Raw genomic sequence first — 22605 nt, 5'->3', positions numbered from 1 at the left:
CAGCTGGATGAGGTCCAATGTTGTAACACCCTGAGGATCATGCTACAGTAACTCTCTGTGATTAAGCTAATCATGTTGCTAAACAGGGCATGATCACATTTGGAATCACATTTCTTTTCAAACTCCTAATTCAAACTTCAAGTAATATTAAAGTGGAAAATAAAAGTTTTCAAAAATTTAAACAAAATTGTTCGGTGGGTGCCAAATAATACACTGGTAATTATGGTGGAGAAACACATTTCTATAAAATACCTAAATACTTTTAAATGAAATAAAACAGAAAAGAAAATAAACAAAAAAGGAAAATGCAAAAGAACACAGACAAAGAAAAAGAAAAAAGAGGAGGCCCTTCCCTGTTCCCCCGACCGGGGTCGGAACAGGCCCCCCCCCGCCTCCTCGAGCCTCTCTCCCACTCACCCCCGCTCACCTCTCGGCCCCTGCGCCTCTCTCTCCCCCCCAGATCCGCGCCGCTCTCTCCTTCCCCACGCCCGACGTGGTCGCCGCCGTTCACCGTCGTTCACACGGCCACCGTGCCCACCTCGCCGCCCCACGTTGTCTCCAAGGACCGCCGTCGCCCGCTGCTTCGTCTGGTGCAGCCCGTTGGAGACCGGAGCCCCTACAACGAGCACACCGAGCTCGTCTTCAACTTCGGACGCCGGCGACCCCCTTCTTCCCCGGCGCCGACCTGCTGCTCCTAAGCCTCTCACCGGCCTCCGTGTGCCGCGCGGTGAGCCTCTCCCCCCTCCTCCCCTGTCTTTTCTCTCTCGCGCGCCCCCTAGCTGCTTCCCCACGCGCGCCCGAACGCCGCACCGCGGAGCTCGCCGCCGGCGAGGCTCTGGTGACCTGTTGGTCACGGGCTCAAGCCCGTTGCACTCCCCACCTCGCGTAGATGCCCCCCAGCCCCTCCGCTTGCTCGATAGCCCGCCGTAGCCTCGTTTCCGTCGGGCACCCGTGCGCGCCGCCGCCTCCGCCGCTCGCCGGCGCGGATTCCGGCCAAGTCCGGCGAAGCCCCGGCCACCCCTGGATGCGGCGCTGCGAGCCCTTTCGAATGGGCCTAGCCCCGCTCCTCCCCGAGCCCCGTAGCGCGATTCCGGCCAACTCCGGCGAGGGGCCGCCGCTGTTTTGGTCGCCAGAGTTGCTCCGGCGCCTGCCGCCGACGTGGCCGGCCTGGGGCCACCCCAGGGCCACTGCCAGTGGGCCCCGTGGGTCCCAGTTGACTGGGTTGACCCAGTCAACTGCTGACTGGGCAGGCCCAGCCACTGACATGCGGGCCCCGCCGCAAAATTAAAAAAAAAGAGAAAAGGAAAAATGTTTTATAAATAAAAATAATTAGATTAACTAATCACTCACTGACATATGGGGCCCACCCCTCTAATTAGACTGTTAGTTTAGTTTAAATTAATATTAGACTAACAGAGGCTGACATGTGGGTCCCACTGGACCCACCTGTCTGGTTTGACTGGTCAGCCGACCTGTTGACCTGCTGACGTCAGCATTGCCTCATGCTGAAGACGTCTAACATCGACCTCATTTTGGGTATGGATTGGTTGAAAGCGCATACTGCTTCTATAGTTTGCGCCACTAAGACCGTCCATCTGCTACACCCTTCAGATGAAATAGTTGCTTACCAAGCTCATCTGGTGCAAAATGCCGAGGCAAGGCTCTATGCATTGAATGCATTGAACGCTGCACCACTCGAGGGCATTGAAAACATTCCCGTCGTGCGTGAATTCCTCGACGTCTTCCCTGAAGAACTTCCAGGGATTCCCCCTGCTAGAGCTGTCGAATTCATCATCGACTTGAAACCAGGCACCACTCCTATAGCCAAGCGACCCTACAAAATGCCGCCGCATGAACTCCTTGAGCTTAAGGAGGAAATCGACAAATCTCTTCGCAAAGGATTAATTCGCCCAAGTTGCTCGCCTTGGGGAGCACCTTCTCTCTTTGTCAAGAAGAAGGATGGGACAAACCGGTTAGTTCAAGACTACCGTCCTATAAACCAAGCTACCATTCAGAATAAATACCCTCTTCCTCGGATCAATGATCTGTATGATCAACTGGCGGGTTCGTCAGTGTTCTCTAAGCTCGACTTGAGGTTGGGCTACCATCAGATCCGTGTTCGCGAAGAGGATATCCCAAAGACCGCCTTCGTGACTCGCTATGGTTCATACAAGTACACCGTCATGTCTTTCGGTTTAACCAATGCTCCAGCCACCTTCTCTCGTCTGATTAACTATATATTCATGGATTACCTCGACAAGTCGTCGTGGTTTATCTGGATGATATCTTGGTATTTTCCAAGAACGAAGAAGAACATGCCGAACATCTTCGACTTGTGCTGGAGAAGCTACGAGAACATCAACTATATGCCAAGTTCTCCAAATGTGAATTCTGGCTACCGGAAGTAACCTATCTTGGTCATGTCATCTCTAAGGATGGTATTGCCATCAACCCCGAGCGAGTTCAGGCTATTCTTGATTGGACTCCTCCCAAGAACGTTAAGCAAGTCAGAAGTTTTCTCGGTCTCGCCAGCTATTGCCGTCGATTCGTCGAGAACTTCTCCAAGATCGCCAGGCCTCTGACTAACCTGTTACATAAGGGTGTCAAGTTCCAATGGACAGACAAATGTCAGGAAAGTTTCCAAGCACTCAAAGACAAGTTGACTTCTGCTCCAGTTCTAGCTCCACCTGATACTAAGAAGGACTTCGTCATTTACTGCGACGCTTCCCGTCAAGGATTAGGCTGTGTCCTAATGCAAGACCGCAAAGTGATTGCTTATGCCTCTCGGCAATTGCGCCCTCACGAAGAGAACTACCCAGTTCATGACCTCGAACTTGCTGCTGTCATTCATGCGCTGAAGCAGTGGCGACATTACCTTCTCGGTAATCGTTGCGAGATCTTCACTGACCACCAAAGTCTGAAGTATCTGTTTACTCAGCCAGATCTGAACCTCCGTCAACAGAGATGGATGGAGCTTGTTGCAGACTTTGACTTGGGTATTTCCTATACGCCAGGCAAGGCTAATGTAATGGCTGATGCCTTGAGCCGCAAGTCTTACTGCAACCACCTCCAGGTTCATAAAGTTCAGCCCTCGCTTGTTGAAGAATTCAGGAAGCTGAACCTCCATATTGTTCCTCCGGGTGCACTCGCTCCCCCTCCTAAGGAGTTTGGCAAGGTGAACCTCCACGTTGTTACCCAGGGTTCCCTCAATACCCTAGTTGCTAAACCAGATCTCGTGGATAGCATCTACAGAAGTATGACTCTGAAGCCCACAAGATTAAGCGCTACCTCGCAGAAGGAAAGCCCTCATTCTTCACCATTGCTGAGGATGGCACCTTATACTTCAAGGGCCGCCTAGTGGTGCCATGTGCAGAGAAAAACCTGGATATGACACAGGAAGTTATGAAAGAAGCTCATGATACGCCTCTATGTATCCACCCTGGTAGTACAAAGATGTACCAAGACATCCGTCAGAGATTCTGGTGGTCTAATATGAAGCAAGCCATTGCTCGTTATGTTGCTGAGTGTGACGTTTGCCGTCGTATCAAAGCAGAACATCAAAGGCCTGCTGGAACTCTGCAACCTAGCTCTATTCCTGAATGGAAATGGGACCATGTTGAGATGGACTTCGTCACTGGATTTCCCAAATCACAGAAAGGTAATGATGCTATTCTTGTCGTCATTGACCGGCTTTCCAAAGTTGCACATTTCCTGGCGGTCAAAGAAACGATCACTGCTAGCCAGTTGGCAACGCTCTATATGTCCAGGATTGTTTCACTCCACGGTATTCCATTGGTTATCAGCTCAGACCGTGGCAGCTTATTCACTTCAAGATTCTGGGCAAGTTTCCAAGAAGCTATGGGAACTCATCTGTCATTAAGTACTGCATTTCATCCTCAGTCGCAAGGGCAAGTTGAACATGTCAACCAAGTTCTCGAAGACATGCTTCGAGCTTGTGTTATTTCCTTCGGCAAGAAATGGGAGGAATCTCTCCCGTATGCTGAGTTCTCTTATAATAATAGCTATCAAGCTAGTCTGAAGATGGCCCCCTTCGAAGTGTTATATGGACGAAAGTGCCGAACCCCTCTGAACTGGTCAGAAACTGGGGAACGTCCACTCTTCGATCCGGATATTATCCAAGATGCCGAAGAACAAGTCCGCATTATTCGTGAGAATCTCAAGACTGCTCAGTCACGTCAGAAGAGTCAGTATGACCGTCATCATAAAGACATGGTCTATCAACCTGGCGAAAAGGCTTATCTTTGAGTCACACCTATGAAGGGTGCTCACCGCTTCGGGATCAAGGGCAAACTAGCTCCTCGCTATATTGGCCCATTCCCTATTCTCGAAAGGCGTGGAAAAGTGGCATACCAACTGGAGCTACCGCCGAACCTTTCTCAGGTTCACGATGTGTTCCATGTGTCACAGCTCCACCGTTGCTTCAAGGATCCAATCCGAGCTGTGGATCATGAAGTGCTCGAATTGCAGCAAGACCTCTCCTATAAGGAGCATCCGGTCCGCATTCTCGACCAAGCTGAACGCCGCACACGTCAGAAGGCGATCAAGTTTCTCAAAGTCCAGCGGTTGCACCATTCTGAAGATGAGGCCACTTGGGAACGACATGATCGTCTGCGCGAAGAATACCCCGCACTGTTTCCTTCTACCTCCTAAATCTCGGGACGAGATTTCTTGTAGTGGACGAGATTGTAACACCCTGAGGATCATGCTACAGTAACTCTCTGTGATTAAGCTAATCATGTTGCTAAACAGGGCATGATCACATTTGGAATCACATTTCTTTTCAAACTCCTAATTCAAACTTCAATTAAAATTAAAGTGGAAAATAAAAGTTTTCAAAAATTTAAACAAAATTGTTCGGTGGGTGCCAAATAATACACTGGTAATTATGGTGGAGAAAACACATTTTTATAAAATACCTAAATACTTTTAAATGAAATAAAACAGAAAAGAAAATAAACAAAAAAGGAAAATGCAAAAGAACACAGACAAAGAAAAAGAAAAAAGAGGAGGCCCTTCCACCCCACTGGACCCCTGGCCCGACTGGGCCGACCCCCGGCCCAGCCCACCTCTCCCACTCGCCCCCTTCCCTGTTCCCCCGACCGGGGTCGGAACAGGGGCAGTCCCCGCCGCACCCCCTCGCCGGCGACGAGGAGGATAAGGACGCCAGCACCCCCCCGCCTCCTCGGGCCTCTCTCCCACTCACCCCCGCTCACCTCTCGGCCCCTGCGCCTCTCTCTTCCCTCCCCAGATCCGCGCCGCTCTCTCCTTCCCCACGCCCGACGCGGTCGCCGCCGTTCACCGTCATTCACACGGCCACCGTGCCCACCTCGCCGCCCCACGTTGTCTCCAAGGACCGCCGTCGCCCGCTGCTTCGTCTGGTGCAGCCCGTTGGAGACCGGAGCCCCTACAACGAGCACACCGAGCTCGTCTTCAACTTCGGACGCCGGCGACCCCCTTCTTCCCCGGCGCCGACCTGCTGCTCCTAAGCCTCTCACCGGCCTCCGTGTGCCGCGCGGTGAGCCTCTCCCCCCTCCTCCCCTGTCTTTTCTCTCTCGCGCGCCCCCTAGCTGCTTCCCCACGCGCGCCCGAACGCCGCGCCGCGGAGCTCGCCCCCGGCGAGGCTCCGATGACCTGTTGGTCACGGGCTAAAGCCCGTTGCACTCCCCACCTCGCGTAGATGCCCCCCAGCCCCTCCGCTTGCTCGATAGCCCGCCGTAGCCTCGTTTCCGTCGGGCACCCGTGCGCGCCGCCGCCTCTGCCGCTCGCCGGCGCCGATTTCGGCCAAGTCCGGCGAAGCCCCGGCCACCCTGGATGCGGCGCTGCGAGCCCTTTTGAATGGGCCTAGCCCCGCTCCTCCCCGAGCCCCGTAGCGCGATTCCGGCCAACTCCGGCGAGGGGCCGCCGCTGTTTTGGTCGCCGGAGTTGCTCCGGCGCCGGCCGCCGACGTGGCCGGCCTGGGGCCACCCCAGGGCCACTGCCAGTGGGCCCCGTGGGTACCAGTTGACTGGGTTGACCCAGTCAACTGCTGACTGGGCAGGCCCAGCCACTGACATGCGGGCCCCGCCGAAAAATTAAAAAAAAGAGAGAAAAGGAAAAATGTTTTATAAATAAAAATAATTAGATTAACTAATCACTCACTGACATATGGGGCCCACCCCTCTAATTAGACTGTTAGTTTAGTTTAAATTAATATTAGACTAACAGAGGCTGACATGTGGGTCCCACTGGACCCACCTGTCTGGTTTGACTGGTCAGCCGACCTGTTGACCTGCTGACGTCAGCATTGCCTCATGCTGACGTCATAACTCATTTTTGCTTAATTTAAATAATTCGAGAAATTCAAATAAACTTTGAAAATTCATATCTTTTAAACCGTAACTCGGATGGAAATGTTTTCTATATGAAAGTTGCTCAGAACGACGAGACGAATCCGAATACGCAGTCCGTTCGTCCACCACAACCCCCTAACCTATCGAACTAGCAACTTTCCCCCTCCGGTCCGTCTGTCCGAAAACGCGAAACATCGGGAATACTTCCCGGATGTTCCCCCCCTTCGCCGGTACCACCTACTGTCGCGTTAGGGCACACCTAGCGCCGCTCATTTTCATGTCACGCATCGTCATGCTTATGTTTGCATTGTATTTACTGTTTCTTCCCCCCTCTTCTCTCCGGTAGACTACGAGACCGACACTGCTGCTGCCCAGTTCGACTACGGAGTCGACGACCCCTCCTACTTGCCAGAGCAACCAGGCAAGCCCCCCCCTTGATCACCAGATATCGCCTACTCTTCTCTATTCTGCTTGCATTAGAGTAGTGTAGCATGTTACTGCTTTCGATATCCTATCCTGATGCATAGCCTATCCTTGCTACTACTGTTGTTACCTTTACCTGCAATCCTACATGCTTAGTATAGGATGCTAGATTTCCATCAGTGGCCCTACATTCTTGTCCGCCTGCTGTGCTATACTATCGGGCCGTGATCACCTGGGCGTGATCACGGGTATATACTTATATACTATATACATGACACATGAGATGACTAAAGTCGGGTCGGCTCGTAGGAGTACCCGTGAGTGGATCTTTGTGGCGGAGCGACAAGGCAGGTTGAGACTGCCTAGGTGAGAGGTGGGCCTGGCCCTGGTCGGCGTTCGCGGTTACTTAACACGCTTAACGAGATCTTGGTATTTGATCTGAGTCTGGCCATTTGGTCTATACGCACTAGCCATCTACGCGGGAGTAGTTATGGGTATCCCGGCGTCGTGGTATCAGCCGAAGCCTTCGTGACGTCAGCGACTGAGTGGCACGCGCCGGATTGGACTGGAACGCCACTAGGCTAGGTCTGCTTCCGTCCGCGTACGCAACGTGCAGGTGTGCATAGGGCGATGGGCCCAGACCCCTGCACGCATAGGGTTAGACCGGCGTGCTGACCTCTCTGTTGTGCTTAGGTGGGGCTGCGACGTGTTGATCTTCCGAGGCCGGGCATGACCCAGAAAAGTGTGTCCGGCCAAATGGGATCGAGCGTGTTGGGTTATGTGGTGCACCCCTGCAGGGAAGTTTATCTATTCGAATAGCCGTGTCCCTCGGTAAAAGGACGACCCGGAGTTGTACCTTGACCTTATGACAACTAGAACTGGATACTGAATAAAATACACCCTTCCAAGTGCCAGATACAACCCGGTGATCGCTCTCTAACAGGGCGACGAGGAGGGGATCGCCGGGTAGGATTATGCTATGCGATGCTACTTGGAGGACTTCAATCTACTCTCTTCTACATGCTGCAAGATGGAGATGGCCAGAAGCGTAGTCTTCGACAGGACTAGCTATCCCCCTTTTATTCTGGCATTCTGCAGTTCAGTCCACTGATATGCCCCTTTACACATATACCCATGCATATGTAGTGTAGCTCCTTGCTTGCGAGTACCTTGGATGAGTACTCACGGTTGCTTCTCTCCCTCTTTTCCCCCTTTTCTTTTCTATCTGGTTGTCACAACCAGATGCTGGAGTCCAGGAGCCAGACGCCACCGTCGACGACGACACCTACGACACTGGAGGTGCCTACTACTACGTGCAGCCCGCTGACGACGACCAGGAGTAGTTAGGAGGATCCCAGGCAGGAGGCCTGCGCCTCGTTCGATCTGTATCCCAGTTTGTGCTAGCCTTCTTAAGGCAAACTTGTTTAACTTATGTCTGTACTCAGATATTGTTGCTTCCGCTGACTCGTCTGTGATCGAGCACTTGTATTCGAGCCCTCGAGGCCCCTGGCCTGTATTATGATGCTTGTATGACTTATTTATGTTGTAGAGTTGTGTTGTGATATCTTCCCGTGAGTCCCTGACCTTGATCGTACACATTTGCGTGCATGATTAGTGTACGGTCAAACCGGGGGCGTCACAAATGTCACCAACGAGACGTTAGCAGATTTTGTCAAGTCAGGCTACCTGCCCAAGAAGGATGTCATGTCCTACCGTGCCCCTGACCCGTCAGAGGAGAGACCACAGCCAAAGGACGGGGAGGTGGTCATTTTTGCGGATCACATGAGCCGGGGCTTCGCACCGCCCGGCTCAAAGTTTTTTAGAGACGTGCTGAATTTCTTCGACCTGCGGCCTCAAGACATAGGACCCAACTCAGTGTCCAATATCTGCAACTTCCAAGTGTTCTGCGAGGTCTACCTTGGAGAGGAGCCCAGCCTGCTGCTCTTCAGAGAGCTCTTCTACCTGAACCGTCAGAACGAGTGCGCCAATGGGCCAAGTTTGGAGCTTGGTGGCATCTCCATTCAGCGGCGGAGGGACTGCCTTTTCCCTTACGCAGAGCCGCCAAGCCACCCCAAAGACTGGAATCAGACGTGGTTCTATTGCCAAGACACGTCGTCGGCTGATGAGAGTCCATTGCCCGGCTTTCGCGCCTCGCGTCTGGAGCCGACTCACCCGCTGTCTGACAAGGTAACCCAGGCGGAACGCCAACCTCTGCTCCCCAGCATCAACAAGATCAAGGCTCTCCTGGGCAACGGTCTCAACGGAATCGATTTGGTCCGGGTCTGGATCTCCTGGCGGGTGATCCCATTGAGCCGCCGCCCCGGCTTAATGTGCGAGTATACGGGCCGAAAGGATGACCCCCAGAGACACAGCCACAACGATCTTCCTGAAGATGTTGCAGAGGATATGACCAAGGCTCTCTTGAACGAGAGCCTGGCAGACTGCGGGAGGACCGGGTTAGCCCCCTTCTGCAAGACCAACCCAGCCCCTGCGGTAAGCCGCTGATCTGAACATCTTATCTTCTTCTGTATGTAACTTTCATCTGAATCGTTTTAAGAATTCATCATTGTATTTTTCAGGCTGATGACAAGTTCTGGCGGGTCAAATATGACCATGAGGCGGCCAAGAAGGCCAGGAAGGCGAAGAAAGCCGCCAAGAAAGCCGCCCCTCGGAAGAAAGGAAGTAGGCCTACTGCTTCAGAGCTGATGCAACTAAGCGACAGCTCCGAGTCAGAGGTAACCCCTGAGCCTGTAAGTCCTTGTTGTATTTGTTGTTTATTTCTGTCCGCCTTATCAATACTTGTTCATTGACAGGATGACACCGGCGCAAGTAACCCGGTGGTTGAAGAGGTAATGTCACTTTCCTCTGACTCGGAGCCCTTGCCAAGGCTGAAAGTCCGAAGGGTAACCCGGAAAGTAAGCTTTTCACATCCTTTAGCTTATCAAGACCCTCAATTTATTTTGAAGCGACAGGTTCATGAAAGCCGGCGGCACACCCGGAACAACAAAGACACTGACCTTTCCGCCGGGTTACCTAACGCATCGAGGAAACGCCGGACCGAGGTGATCTCAAAGTTGTACCCTTTTCATCCTTTGGCAGGTGTTATACGTGAACCACTCAACTCTTCTGACTCAAATTATCAGGAAACTTCCCCCTCTTCTGGCGACTCTATGCAGTCGAATCTTCCGGCTTTCAAGACCGTGCCCGGGTAATGATGACCATCTCATGTTATACTTGTCTTTACTTACACTTTTGTGCTTAATCTTTTTTGTCTTTTCAGTGCCCAAGCAAAACTCAGCAAAAGGGCGAAGAAGCACAAGCCGGTCGATGAGCCGGACTTGCCTAAGCCAGAGGCAGCCGCTCAAGAGCCGCCAGCTGCCTCTGCTCCTGAGGCCGCTGCTCCAACCAACAAGCCCGTAACAGAAGCTTCTGTTAACCCGGAGGCCTCCAGCTCGGCTCAACCAGCAGATGACCCGGACGTGGTAATCACCCGGACGGAGTTTGTTGAGCCGGGAAGACCTACTGCGCTGGCCAAGTGCTCCGCCAAAGGGGAGCTGCTAGAGTCCCGCCGGGTTAACCTAGACCTCACCGACTACGCCAATTTGAACATTGGAGAGATCGTCTCCGGCTTCGTCAGCCAAGTGCACAAGAGCCGGGACGCAGAGATTGCCATGGTGAACCAGATCCAGCAGAAATCTGAGGTATTATTCTTCTATCCTCTTACTTACTGCATAGTTACCTTTACCATGCTAGCCCCCAAGTCGACGACTTATGATTAAGTATGTTGTAGACTTAGGTTCCGGCTTATTTCCATGAGCCGGTAGTTTGTAGATAGGAACGTTCGATATGCATTAGCCCCCAAGTGCCAAGTGTCTTTTCTTGGAAAACGCTTGGGACTTGAAATTTGCATAGTAACTGTTCATGCCATAACCCGGAAATTTATGCAGGCTGCTGGTAAGAAGTTTGAGGCTGACATCTCTGATCTCAAGAACCGGCTGAAGATGCAAGAGATGGAGACCCGGAAGGCAAATGCCAAATTTGTGTCCAGTATTGCCGCGCAAGAAAAGCTGAAGATGGAGTTTGACGCTGAACGGAAGGCTTGGGCCGAAGAAAAGGCCGCGCTGGTGAACCGGGCTGAACAGGCGGAGAAGGCTCTCTCCGAGAAGACCGCCGAACTCTCCGGCTTAAAGCGCCAAGTGTCCCAGATGGTTGCCTCAATCTTCGGTAAGTCATCTCACCGGCTTTCCTCAAGTTTAGAATCTTTATATCTCATAACTCATCCTTGTCGGCGGCTTATCTGATTCTGTTAAACAGGTCCCAGAAGCGCCAACCTTAACCTGAGCGTGGTAACCAAGCTGAAGGCCGTGTACACCCTGGTGGAGCAACTCTACACCGGGTCACAGCGTGCTTTGGCTGTGGTGGCCCTATCCAATGAGGTGCCGACTCACCTGGGGGAAGTTCTTCGCCGGCTCGCCGTTCTGCCTCAACGGATCCAAGAGCTGCGACGGGCCTCCGCAAGAGCCGGAGCGATCGCCGCGCTGAGCCGGGCCAAGGCGTTCCTTCCAGAGTTAGACCCGGCGGACATCGCCCTCGGCTATCCAAGTTTGAAGGAAGACGGCACAGCCTTCGACCAAAGGGACTTTGCCGCCTGCGTGAAGGTCGTGCGCCCGGTAGCCACTCTCATTGGAAACGACACAGATCTGACCAAGTACCAGCCGGGTTACAATGCGGAAAATCAGAGGATCCCGACCCCGCGCTATGAAGCCCTCAGCTTAATCCCGCTGGCTCGTCAGCACACCTTCGCCCCGGAGATTGACCCGGTGGGGTTAATTGATGAGGAAGCTCAATTCGAAGCTTCGAGCGGCATCGACTGGAAGTCGTCGACTTTCCAGACCTTGGGAACAGCCGGAGGAGAAGAGAGGGACGAGCCGGAGACTTCAACCCAGCAAGCGTCGTAACTCTGCTGGCGGCTTAGCAAACAACGCCTCACCCTTTTGGACTCGATGAGTCTTGTAATAGAGTAGGACCAACACTTTATCTTTGCCGTGCCATCGTGCACGCCTTGAATGCTGAAGTCTATTGAAGTTGTCTCCTTTATATTTCTCCGGGTCGTAATCAACCATTTGTTTTCCTTAAGCTCAAAATAGTTGCCCTTAACTATCCTCCAGAGAAGGACAAATCACAAGCCTCGAGGCGGCTTACCGCCATGAGAATCATAGTTTTTAAATATATAACCCGGAATATGAATCAAAAAAGACTAGTCCTCAATTATATACTTAATATAGCCATAATAACACACTTAGCGGCCTGCAAGCATACTTCCGGTTTAGATAACCCGGGTAATAAGGTTGGTACCTCAATTCCGGTTTACCTGTCTTAATAACACCCATTGTGTTCAACTAATACTGTAAACCAAAGTTAAGCCGGCAAAGTGAGACCCAGCCGTACACACGTTGAAATAATCAGAAGAAACTTACTATAAAGCAGAAGAACTAGGGGCTTCCAGTTCGAATACGACCAGAGACCCGGCCCAAAGGGGTTATGCTAGGATTCCGACAGCTATGTTCTCTTTGGTTCGAATACGACCCATGTTTGAACAGGAAGCCCCCAAGTGATTTTAAGAATTGTTTAACGACGCTGATTCGAATACGATCCACGTCGGTTCCCAAAGGGGTTAAGCTATGATTCAAATATGATCAAAGAAAACTCCCCAATGAGCTCGGCACTTTGCCAATCAAATGGGTATCGACAGCTATGTTCTCTTTGGTTCGAATACGACCCATGTTTGAACAGGAAGCCCCCAAGTGACCTTATTGCCTACGGCTAGATTCGAATACGATCATAAGCCAGATCCTCCTTCAAGTTATCATGTAATCTTACAATGAAAACAACACGTGCACCTTTGGAGGAGAAAAAAGGACAGAGGTCCTGCTTTATTGCTTATCATAATATATACATGGCGTAGAGAAATATGTACATTAGGAGAGCCGGTGGCTCAAGTGTAGTAAGGCCGAAGTTGAGCTATGTTCCATGGCTGACGGGTCTCTTCCTCCGACTTACGTGAATCTTTGTGCTCCCAAATGTCAATGAGGTAATATGACCCATTGTGCAAATTCTTGCTGACCACAAAGGGCCCTTCCCAGGGTGGGGATAGCTTGTGCGCATCTGTTTGATCTTGGATGAGCCGGAGCACCAGATCGCCTTCCTGGAAGACCCGGGTTTTAACTCGGCGACTATGATAACGGCGCAGGTCTTGTTGGTAAATCGCTGAGCGAGCTGCTGCCACATCACGCTGTTCGTCCAACAAGTCAAGAGCATCTTGGCGCGCCCGTTCATTGTCCGCCTCAACATAAGCCGCCACTCGAGGTGAGTCATGACGGATGTCACTGGGGAGGACTGCTTCTACCCCATAAACCATGAAGAAAGGCGTGAAACCTGTAGACCTGTTAGGAGTAGTGTTGATGCTCCATAACACGGAGGGCAACTCCTCCACCCAACAACCCGGCGTCCGTTGCAAAGGGACCAAAAGCCGGGGCTTGATGCCCTTCAGAATCTCCTGATTAGCCCTCTCAGCCTGACCATTGGATTGAGGATGAGCCACTGATGAAACATCAAGTCTAATATGCTCTCATTGACAAAACTCCTCCATGGCGCCTTTGGACAAATTGGTGCCATTGTCAGTTATGATACTGTGTGGAAAGCCAAAGCGAAAGATCTCCTTTTTCATAAACTGAACTGCCGTGGCTGCATCACACTTGCTAACTGGCTCTGCTTCCACCCACTTGGTAAATTTGTCAACTGCCACCAAAAGGTGGGTCTTCTTGTCCTTGGATCTTTTGAAAGGCCCAACCAAATCAAGCCCCCAGACCGCAAAGGGCCAAGTAATTGGGATCATCCTCAGCTCCTGAGCCGGCACATGAGCCCGTCGTGAGAACCTTTGGCAACCATCACATTTACTGACCAAGTCCTCCGCATCAACATGAGCCGTCAGCCAATAAAAACCATGGCGAAAAGCCTTGGCCACAAGAGACTTTGAGCCGGCGTGATGGCCACAATCCCCTTCATGAATCTCACGCAAGATCTCTTGACCTTCCTTAGGGGAGACACAACGCTGGAACGCTCCCGTAACACTGCGGTGATGCAACTCACCATTGATAACAATCATTGACTTAGCCCGCCGGGCTATTTGTTTGGCCAGAGTTTCATCCTCAGGCAACTCTCCCCGGGTCATGTAAGCCAGATAGAGCATTGTCCAGTCCGGTATGATGTGGAGAGCCGCCACCAGTCGCGCCTCCGGGTCAGGGACAGCCAAGTCTTCCTCTGTAGGCAGCTTAACAGAAGGGTTATACAGGACATCCAGGAAAGTATTAGGCAGCACCGGCTTTCGCTGAGAGCCCAGCCGGCTTAGAGCATCAGCCGCCTCGTTCTTCCTGCGATCGATGTGCTCTACTTGGTAACCCTGAAAGTGCCCAGCAATGGCATCAGCTTCGCGGCGATAAGCCGCCATGAGAGGGTCCTTGGAGTCCCACTTTCCTGATACTTGTTGAGCCACCAAGTCTGAGTCGCCGAAACACCTTACCCGGCTAAGGCTCATCTCCTTAGCCATCCGAAGACCGTGGAGCAAGGCCTCGTACTCAGCTGCGTTGTTGGTACAAGGAAACATCAATTGTAGCACATAATGGAACTTATCACCCTTAGGGGAAGCCAACACGACTCCAGCCCCCGAGCCCTCCAACTGCCTGGACCCATCAAAGTGTATAGTCCAATATGTGTTGTCCGACTTTTGCTCGGGCACTTGTGACTCTGTCCAATCATTGATGAAATCCACCAAGGCCTGAGATTTAACAACAGTGCGTGGCACGTATTTCAGACCATGGGGTCCGAGCTCTATAGCCCACTTAGCCACTCTCCCTGTGGCCTCTCTGTTTTGAATGATATCACCAAGAGGGGCAGAACTGACCACAGTGATGGGATGACCCTGGAAATAATGCTTAAGCTTTCGGCTTGCCATGAACACCCCATAAACAAGCTTCTGCCAATGCGGATACCGCTGTTTGGACTCGATGAGCACTTCGCTGACATAATAAACCGGCCGCTGAACCGGATGTTCCTTACCCTCTTCCTTGCGCTCCACCACCACAGCCACACTGACGGCTCGTGTGTTAGCAGCCACATACAGCAATAGAGGCTCCTTGTCAACTGGAGCAGCAAGGACTGGGGGCTCGGCCAGCTGCTTCTTCAAATCCTCAAAAGCAGTATTGGCTGCATCATTCCAGACAAAGTTATCAGTTTTCTTCATCAACTGGTATAATGGCATAGCCTTCTCACCCAAACGGCTTATAAACCGGCTCAAAGCAGCGATGCGACCCGCCAAGCGCTGAACGTCATTTATACACGCCGGCTTAGCCAGGGAGGTGATGGCCTTGATCTTCTCCGGGTTAGCTTCAATGCCTCTGTCAGAAACCAAGAAACCCAAGAGTTTGCCTGCAGGAACACCAAAAACACACTTGGCCGGGTTAAGCATCATCTTGTAAACCCGGAGATTATCAAAGGTTTCCCTTAAATTATCTATCAGGGTTTCCTCCTTTATGGACTTAACCACAATATCATCCACATAGGCATGAACATTGCGCCCAATCTGGTTATGAAGACAGTTCTGTACACAACGCTGATAAGTCGCCTGTGCACACTTGAGTCCAAAGGGCATAGACACATAGCAGAAGGCTCCAAAGGGAGTGATGAACGCCGTCTTCTCCTGGTCCTTAACTGCCATTTTAATCTGATGATATCCGGAATAAGCATCCAAGAAACTTAAGCGCGCACAACCTGTCGTAGCATCAATAATTTGATCAATACGGGGAAGGGCAAAAGGATCAGCCGGGCACGCCTTGTTTAAGTCCGTGTAGTCCACACACATCCGCCAAGTGTCGTTCTTCTTGAGTACGAGCACCGGGTTAGCTAACCATTCTGGGTGAAAGACTTCAACAATAAAACCGGCTGCCAAGAGCCGGGCCACCTCTTCACCAATAGCTTTCTGCCTCTCCTCATTGAACCGCCGAAGGAACTGCCTGACCGGCTTAAATTTTGGATCAACATTGAGAGTGTGCTCAGCGAGTTCTCTAGGTACACCTGGCATGTCAGAAGGTTTCCATGCGAAGATGTCCCTATTCTCACGGATGAACTCGATGAGCGCGCTTTCCTATTTTGGATCCAGATTGGCACTGATGCTAAACTGCTGAGATGAATCTCCTGGAACAAAATCAACAAGCTTAGTTTCATCAGCCGACTTAAATTTCATCGCTGGCTCATTTTCCGTAGTTGGCTTTTTCAGAGAGGTCATATCTGTTGGGTCAACATTGTCTTTGTAAAACTTCAACTCCTCTGTTGCACAAACAGATTCTGCATAAGCTGCATCGCCTTCCTCACACTCCAGAGCCACCTTCCGGCTGCCGTGAACCGTAATGGTCCCATTGTGGCCCGGCATCTTGAGCTGTAAGTACACATAACACGGCCGTGCCATGAACTTGGCGTAAGCCGGCCGCCCAAATATGGCATGGTACGGACTTCTTATCTTAACCACCTCAAAGGTCAATTTCTCCACCCTGTAGTTGTTCTCATCTCCAAAGGCCACTTCCTACTCGATCTTGCCGACTGGATAAGCCGACTTACCAGGTACCACACCATGGAAAATAGTGTTGGACTGGCTGAGGTTCTTATCAATCAACCCCATACGACGGAACGTCTCATAATAGAGGATGTTGATGCTGCTGCCTCCATCCATGAGCACCTTAGTGAACTTATATCCTCCCACCTGAGGAGCCACCACTAAGGCCAAGTGGCCCGGGTTATCCACCCGGGGAGGGTGATCCTCCCTACTCCACACTATAGGCTGCTCAGACCACCGCAAGTAGCGTGGAACCGCCGGCTCCACAGCATTCACAGCCCTCTTATGAAGCTTCTGATCTCGCTTACACAGACTGGTGGTAAACACATGATACTGTCCACCGCTAAGCTGCTTTGGATTGGTCTGATAACCCCCCTGCTGCTGTTGATGACCCTGGCCAGACTGTTGATTAAAGCCCCCTTGACCGTTCTGAGGATTAGAATTTGAGCCGCCGCCCGGGCCATGAAAGCCGCCGGCGCCTGAGCCGCCGCCCGGGCCATTGTAATTTTTAAAGGCCTTCATGATTGCACAATCCTTCCATAGATGGGTAGCTGGCTTCTCTCTAGAGCCATGCCTTGGACAAGGCTCATTCAACAGCTGCTCCAGCGTCGGGCCTGACCCGCTGGCTCGGGGAGGGGGCATCCCCTTGCGCCGCTGGTTATTACCTTGTGAGCTGGCGTTGGCTACAAACTCTAGGCTGCCATCGGCCTTGCGCTTGCCTCCTCCTTGGTTTGCCGGGTTATGCTGAGGACCCTTGCCATTGCCGTTCTTCTTTCCCTTCCCTGTCCTTTCATCATCTGAAGGGGGTCCTTGGTACCATCAGAATCGGCGTACTTGACAAGAGCCGCCATTAGTGTACCCATATCGTTGCAGTCGCGCTTAAGCCGCCCGAGTTTCATCTTCAGGGGCACGAAACGACAATTCTGCTCCAACATTAAGACTGCAGAGCTGGCATCCATTTTATCTGACGAATGTATGATCTCTTTGACCCGGCGAACCCAATGCGTCGTGGATTCACCCTCCTGCTGCTTACAGTTAGTCAAATCCACAATTGACATAGACTGCCTACAGGTATCCTTGAAGTTTTGGATGAACCGGGCTTTCAGCTCAGCCCAAGACCCGATGGAATTCGGTGGTAGCCCTTTCAACCAAGTGCGGGCAGTCCCATCCAACATCATGGTGAAGTACTTGGCCATTGCCGCCTCACTGACCTCCAGCAGCTCCATGGCCATCTCGTAACTCTCGATCCAGGCTGCGGGTTGTAAGTCAGCCGTGTAATTGGGCACCTTCCTAGGGCCTTTGAAGTCCTTGGGTAGACGTTCATTGCGGATAGCGGGCACTAAGCAAGGGACACCCCCAGTCCTAGTAGGGATACCCACATCGACGGAAGTCGTCGGATAAGCCGGGGGAGTCTGGTACGCCGTCAACTGAGGCACCTGCTCCGCCTCTTGCCGCGCTCTGTCTTGGTCTGCTGCGTGAAAGGCTCCGTTATGAGCCGGGCCATGGCCAGGGGGCGGGTCATGGCGTCGGACGTTACTTGAGCCTGTTGCTGAGACCATGTGTCTGCTGTAACTCGGGCTCCGGCCTGGACGAGGGGTCGAGTGGATCCTGTCCCGGCTATAGGAGTACGCCTCTTGCTGCGCCAGTGCTGTCTGAAGGAGTTCCCTGACCCGGCGGGTTTCAATAGCCGTTGGAGAGTCGCCGTCAACTGGGAGAGCCGCCAGCCGTGCTGCCGCGGCGACCATGTTCTCCAGCGGGTTATTATAATGACCCGGTGGTATTGGCACGTACTGAGGCGGGGCAGGGGGCACCTGGGGAGGCCCCATCACTTGTGGCTGAATAGGGGTCCCAGACCCGGGCACTATGACCCCTGGCGGGTTACTAGACCCTGCACCTGGCGTGTTGAAGAGGTTGCGTGGATCGTAAACCGGAGGGAGTCGAGATTGGGCCTTTTGATGCCTCCTTCTCATGACCTCATTGGACGCGTTTTGATCCATCGTGAGCCGGAAGGACTGCGCCTGGATCAACTGAGTTTGGGCGTCGAGAGCCACCCTCTCCGCAGCCATCCTGATCCCTTCCGCTGCCAGATCCTCCTTAGCTTTCACTAGATCCAACTTTAACTGTGCCACCTCCGCATCATGCTGAGCTTGATCCGCTGGGTCAACCATGGCGGTTAACAGGGCTGTCATCTTGTCCGTGAGATCCATTAGCACCTGAGCCGGCGAGGGCACCGGGTTTCCCGCTCCAGCAGCAGGGTTCTGAACAGGCTGTGCGTCGGCCATGAAGATTCCAACCCGGCTTGGCGGCTCAAACGGGTCCGGAATACTGTCACCATCGGAACAACCCATGAGCCTGCCATCTTGAAGTTGATAGAACGAGTTTGACTCATCGGTGGACGACTCGCCTTCAGAGCCGGCAGCCGTCTCATCACCAGATCCAGATCGATCCGAGAGCCCTCCATGGATACATCCCACAAAAGCATGCCTTAAGGCAGGCCGGGCCCGAGCAGGTCGTGCACGCTGAGCCGTTTCGATGAGATCGGCGCAGAGATCCGGCTCAGGGCCCGGCTCACCAATCTTGCCAATGAAAACATGAATTCCGCCGAAGGGGACCCGGTACCCGTACTCAATTGAGCTGGCGTCGGGGCCCCAGTTCGCATCGTCGATGTAGAGCTTGCCGCGACGACTCTTGGTCATCCGGCCCACAGCGTATCCCTTGAGCCCTTCGAAGCTGCCCTTTAAGAACTCAAATCCACCGTGCGCTGGCCCCACGGTGGGCGCCAACTGTCGTGGAATTGTCACGGCAGATGTCCTCGAGCTAGGACTTAGTCGTGGAGCCATCGCAACTAGGAAGCTTGAAGGGGTTAAGTGGGACAAGGAACACAAGGGCTTATACTGGTTCGGCCCCTTACGGTGAAGGTAAAAGCCTATGTCCAGTTGAGGTGGTATTGATTAATGTTTCGATGACCAGGGAGCTTAACTGCTATGCCTGACTCTCGACGATATCTTACTTGTCCCTAAACCGCTCCCGGGTCGCCCCTTTATATAGGGAGGTTGACGCCCAGCGGCTCTCAGAGTCCCGGCCGGCTCATAAGAGTGTCCGGCTCGGACTCTCAACTATTCTTTCCTTACACAACAAGTTCTACCAGAATAATGATTGTAATTACGGGCCTTAAGCCATATCCGGGTCTTAAGCCCATCTTTGGCCCACCGTCTTCAGGCTTGTCGCCGGGCTTCTGGCAATGACCATTATGAGTAACCCGGCCCCTCCTGGCGGGTGACTCTAAGGTCTATCCTCAACAGTGTGTCAATTGAATTTCCCTGGGAGCACAATCAAGTTGAGCCTTGTGCTTAGAAAGCCAGTCCATCCCGAGAATAAGATCAATATCCGAGTCACCAAGAACAACTGGAGAAGACAGAAATTTATAGTTTCCCATCTTGATGGAAACATCCGGAACTATCGAGTTGGCTCTCATTGACTTCCCCAGAGAAATAACACCCAATGGTTTATCCAGATAAGACCAGGAAAACTCATGCTTGGCAAAAAACGGTCTTGACATGAAACAAAGCGATGCACCAGTATCAAAAAGAACTTTTGCAGGAATATCATTAACAGGAAGATTACCCATTATCACATCAGTAGATTCCTCCGCTTGAGCTGCATTCATCATGTTCACCTTTGCAGACTTTGGATTATGCTTGACCACTGCATTGCTGGAAGATCTGACAGGAGGAGGAGGAGGCAGGCGCCTTTGGTTGAAGCACTTGTTAGCATAGTGACCTTTCTGCTGACACTTGTTGCAAGTCACCTCTGAGAGTGGACGGTGATAAGGAGCATTGGACTTTGGAGCTTGATTCTGAGACTTGTTCTGATAGCCAGAGTTGGAAGAGTTGGAAGAACCATGGCCACCTTTGTTCTTCTGCTGGTAAGGCTGACGAAACGGAGGAGGAGGAGGCAACCAGAACTTCTGTTGCTTAGCTGTCACAAGTGAGGAAGAAGAAGACTGAACTGCGTCCCTGACTCTCTTCTTAGAAGCCTCACACTTGAGCTGAGCAGCCTCTTGCTTCAGTGCCATATTGTAGAATTGATCAAACTGAGTAGGCTCAACAAGAACGAGAGCTAACTGCAGATCCTCTTTAAGGCCACCTCTGAAGTGATAGATCATGCTCTTTTCATCAGGAACGTCTTGTTTAGCGAAGCGAGCAAGTTTCTGAAACTGGATGTTGTATTGATACACAGACATGTTGCATTGCTTGAGATTGCGGAACTCCTCACGCTTGCTCTCAACAACACTTTGTGGAATGTGGTGCGCTTTGAAGTCCCGACAGAAGTCAGTCCAAGTGATCACACGACCTCCTCTGGAATCTTTGTATTATTGATACCAATCAGCAGCTTGGTCCTTGAGCTGGAAAGAAGCGAACTTGACATAGTCCTCAGGCCTGACATTGCTACATTCAAAATGCTTGTTGATGTCCACGAGCCAATCATCGGCATCCGTGGCCTCGGCACAGTAGCTGAAAGACTTGGGCTGATTTGCGAGAAACTGGTTGAGAGTAGCAAAGTGAAACTGATTGTTGCCTTGACTTTGATTGCCTTGATTGCCTTGCCCTTGAGTACGTTCTTGCAAGAGTTGCAGAATCATTTGAGCATTGGCGTTGGTGGCTGCCATGATAGCTTGCCATGCCTCCGGAGGCGGAGGGTTCGCTTGACTCCCTTCATTGCGATCCGGATTCTGATGCGTTGGCGGAGCCATCCTGAAGAGGGTGACATCCGTTAGCATCTTGATAGACAAATAGATAAGTAGAATCAACGGATAGAAATTGCAACATATAGTCTTCACAATAAACATTCGAACAAAGATGAACGAATGAATTCCGTAGTAAATCATCACACTACCATAAGTTGAGAAGCCACTTGAAAAAGATATGGAATCAACATATGACTTCGAAGCAACTCGAATACCACAATACAAAACAAAACAAAGTATTGGCTTGCAGAATAAGACGGAACAAACATATGATAGAGGTTTCGTCCGAAGTTTTTGTGGTGGGGCCCACACGGGCTCAATCGTACAGCACCATCATGTACAAGGCTGTGCACATGACATACGAAGCGTCCCCGAGTCGGCATAGCCATGGACTCTTTAAGACACTACGAGACCACTGTAAAATCAACCGTGTACAGGCGGACCACTAGACGTCGAACCCCAATCTCATATCATGTGTCTGTCGGAAAGATATCCTAAGGCTACTAGAATTCCCACTTATAAACTCCCGAAACTTTCTGGTTATGCAATCTGGTGTAGGGGATACAGGGGACACAAAATATATATCACCCAAACTAACAATCCCTAGATCCAGCTGTATCCATCCGTCAACACATAACCAAGAAACCTTCGGAAATCATTTACCTCAACCTTCGAAAAACATCCGTTATACAAGTTATGGCAATACTCCCGAACTCCCGCCCCAGTACTGGGTGGCGTCGAGGTGATCTCACCAACAACTGCATAAAAGAGATTTCGATGTCGGTGAAACTCGGGTATTCCAGAACTGCGACGATAAAATTGTGACGACAACACCTCGGAGCTCAACTCCCCGGGACACTGCCACAACCCCTAAATGTCAGGAGGCACCAAGAACAATGTTCCCATCACAAAACCATCGGAACGATTCCAAGATACCCGCGTGATCCTAAATTTTTTTTAGTGAAATTTGAGGAGAGAATAGTCAAAACTTCTACGTCAGGAGATCTCACCAGAGCGACGAAGGGACTGAGGAGTAAAAAGAATCCTACTCTCCGATATATATAATCCTAAGACTCAAAACATTTTTGTTCTAGACTCAACAACACCAGCGATTCGATCAAGCAGGGGCTCTGTCGTGGAATTGTCACGGCAGATGTCCTCAAGCTAGGACTTAGTCGTGGAGCCATCGCCGCTAGGAAGCTTGAATGGGTTAACGGGACAAGGAACACGAGGGTTTATACTGGTTCGGCCCCTTATGGTGAAGGTAAAAGCCTACGTCTAGTTGAGGTGGTATTGATTAGGGTTTCGCTGACCAGGGAGCTTAACTGCTATGCCCGGCTCTCGATGAGATCTTTCTTGTCCCTAAACCGCTGCCGGGTCGTCCCTTTATATATGGAGGCTGACGCCCAGCAGCTCTCAGA

This window comes from Triticum aestivum, chromosome 4D, assembly GCF_018294505.1.
Source record: "Triticum aestivum cultivar Chinese Spring chromosome 4D, IWGSC CS RefSeq v2.1, whole genome shotgun sequence".
Taxonomy (NCBI): domain Eukaryota; kingdom Viridiplantae; phylum Streptophyta; class Magnoliopsida; order Poales; family Poaceae; genus Triticum; species Triticum aestivum.
Note: the sequence above shows the minus strand (reverse complement) of the source record.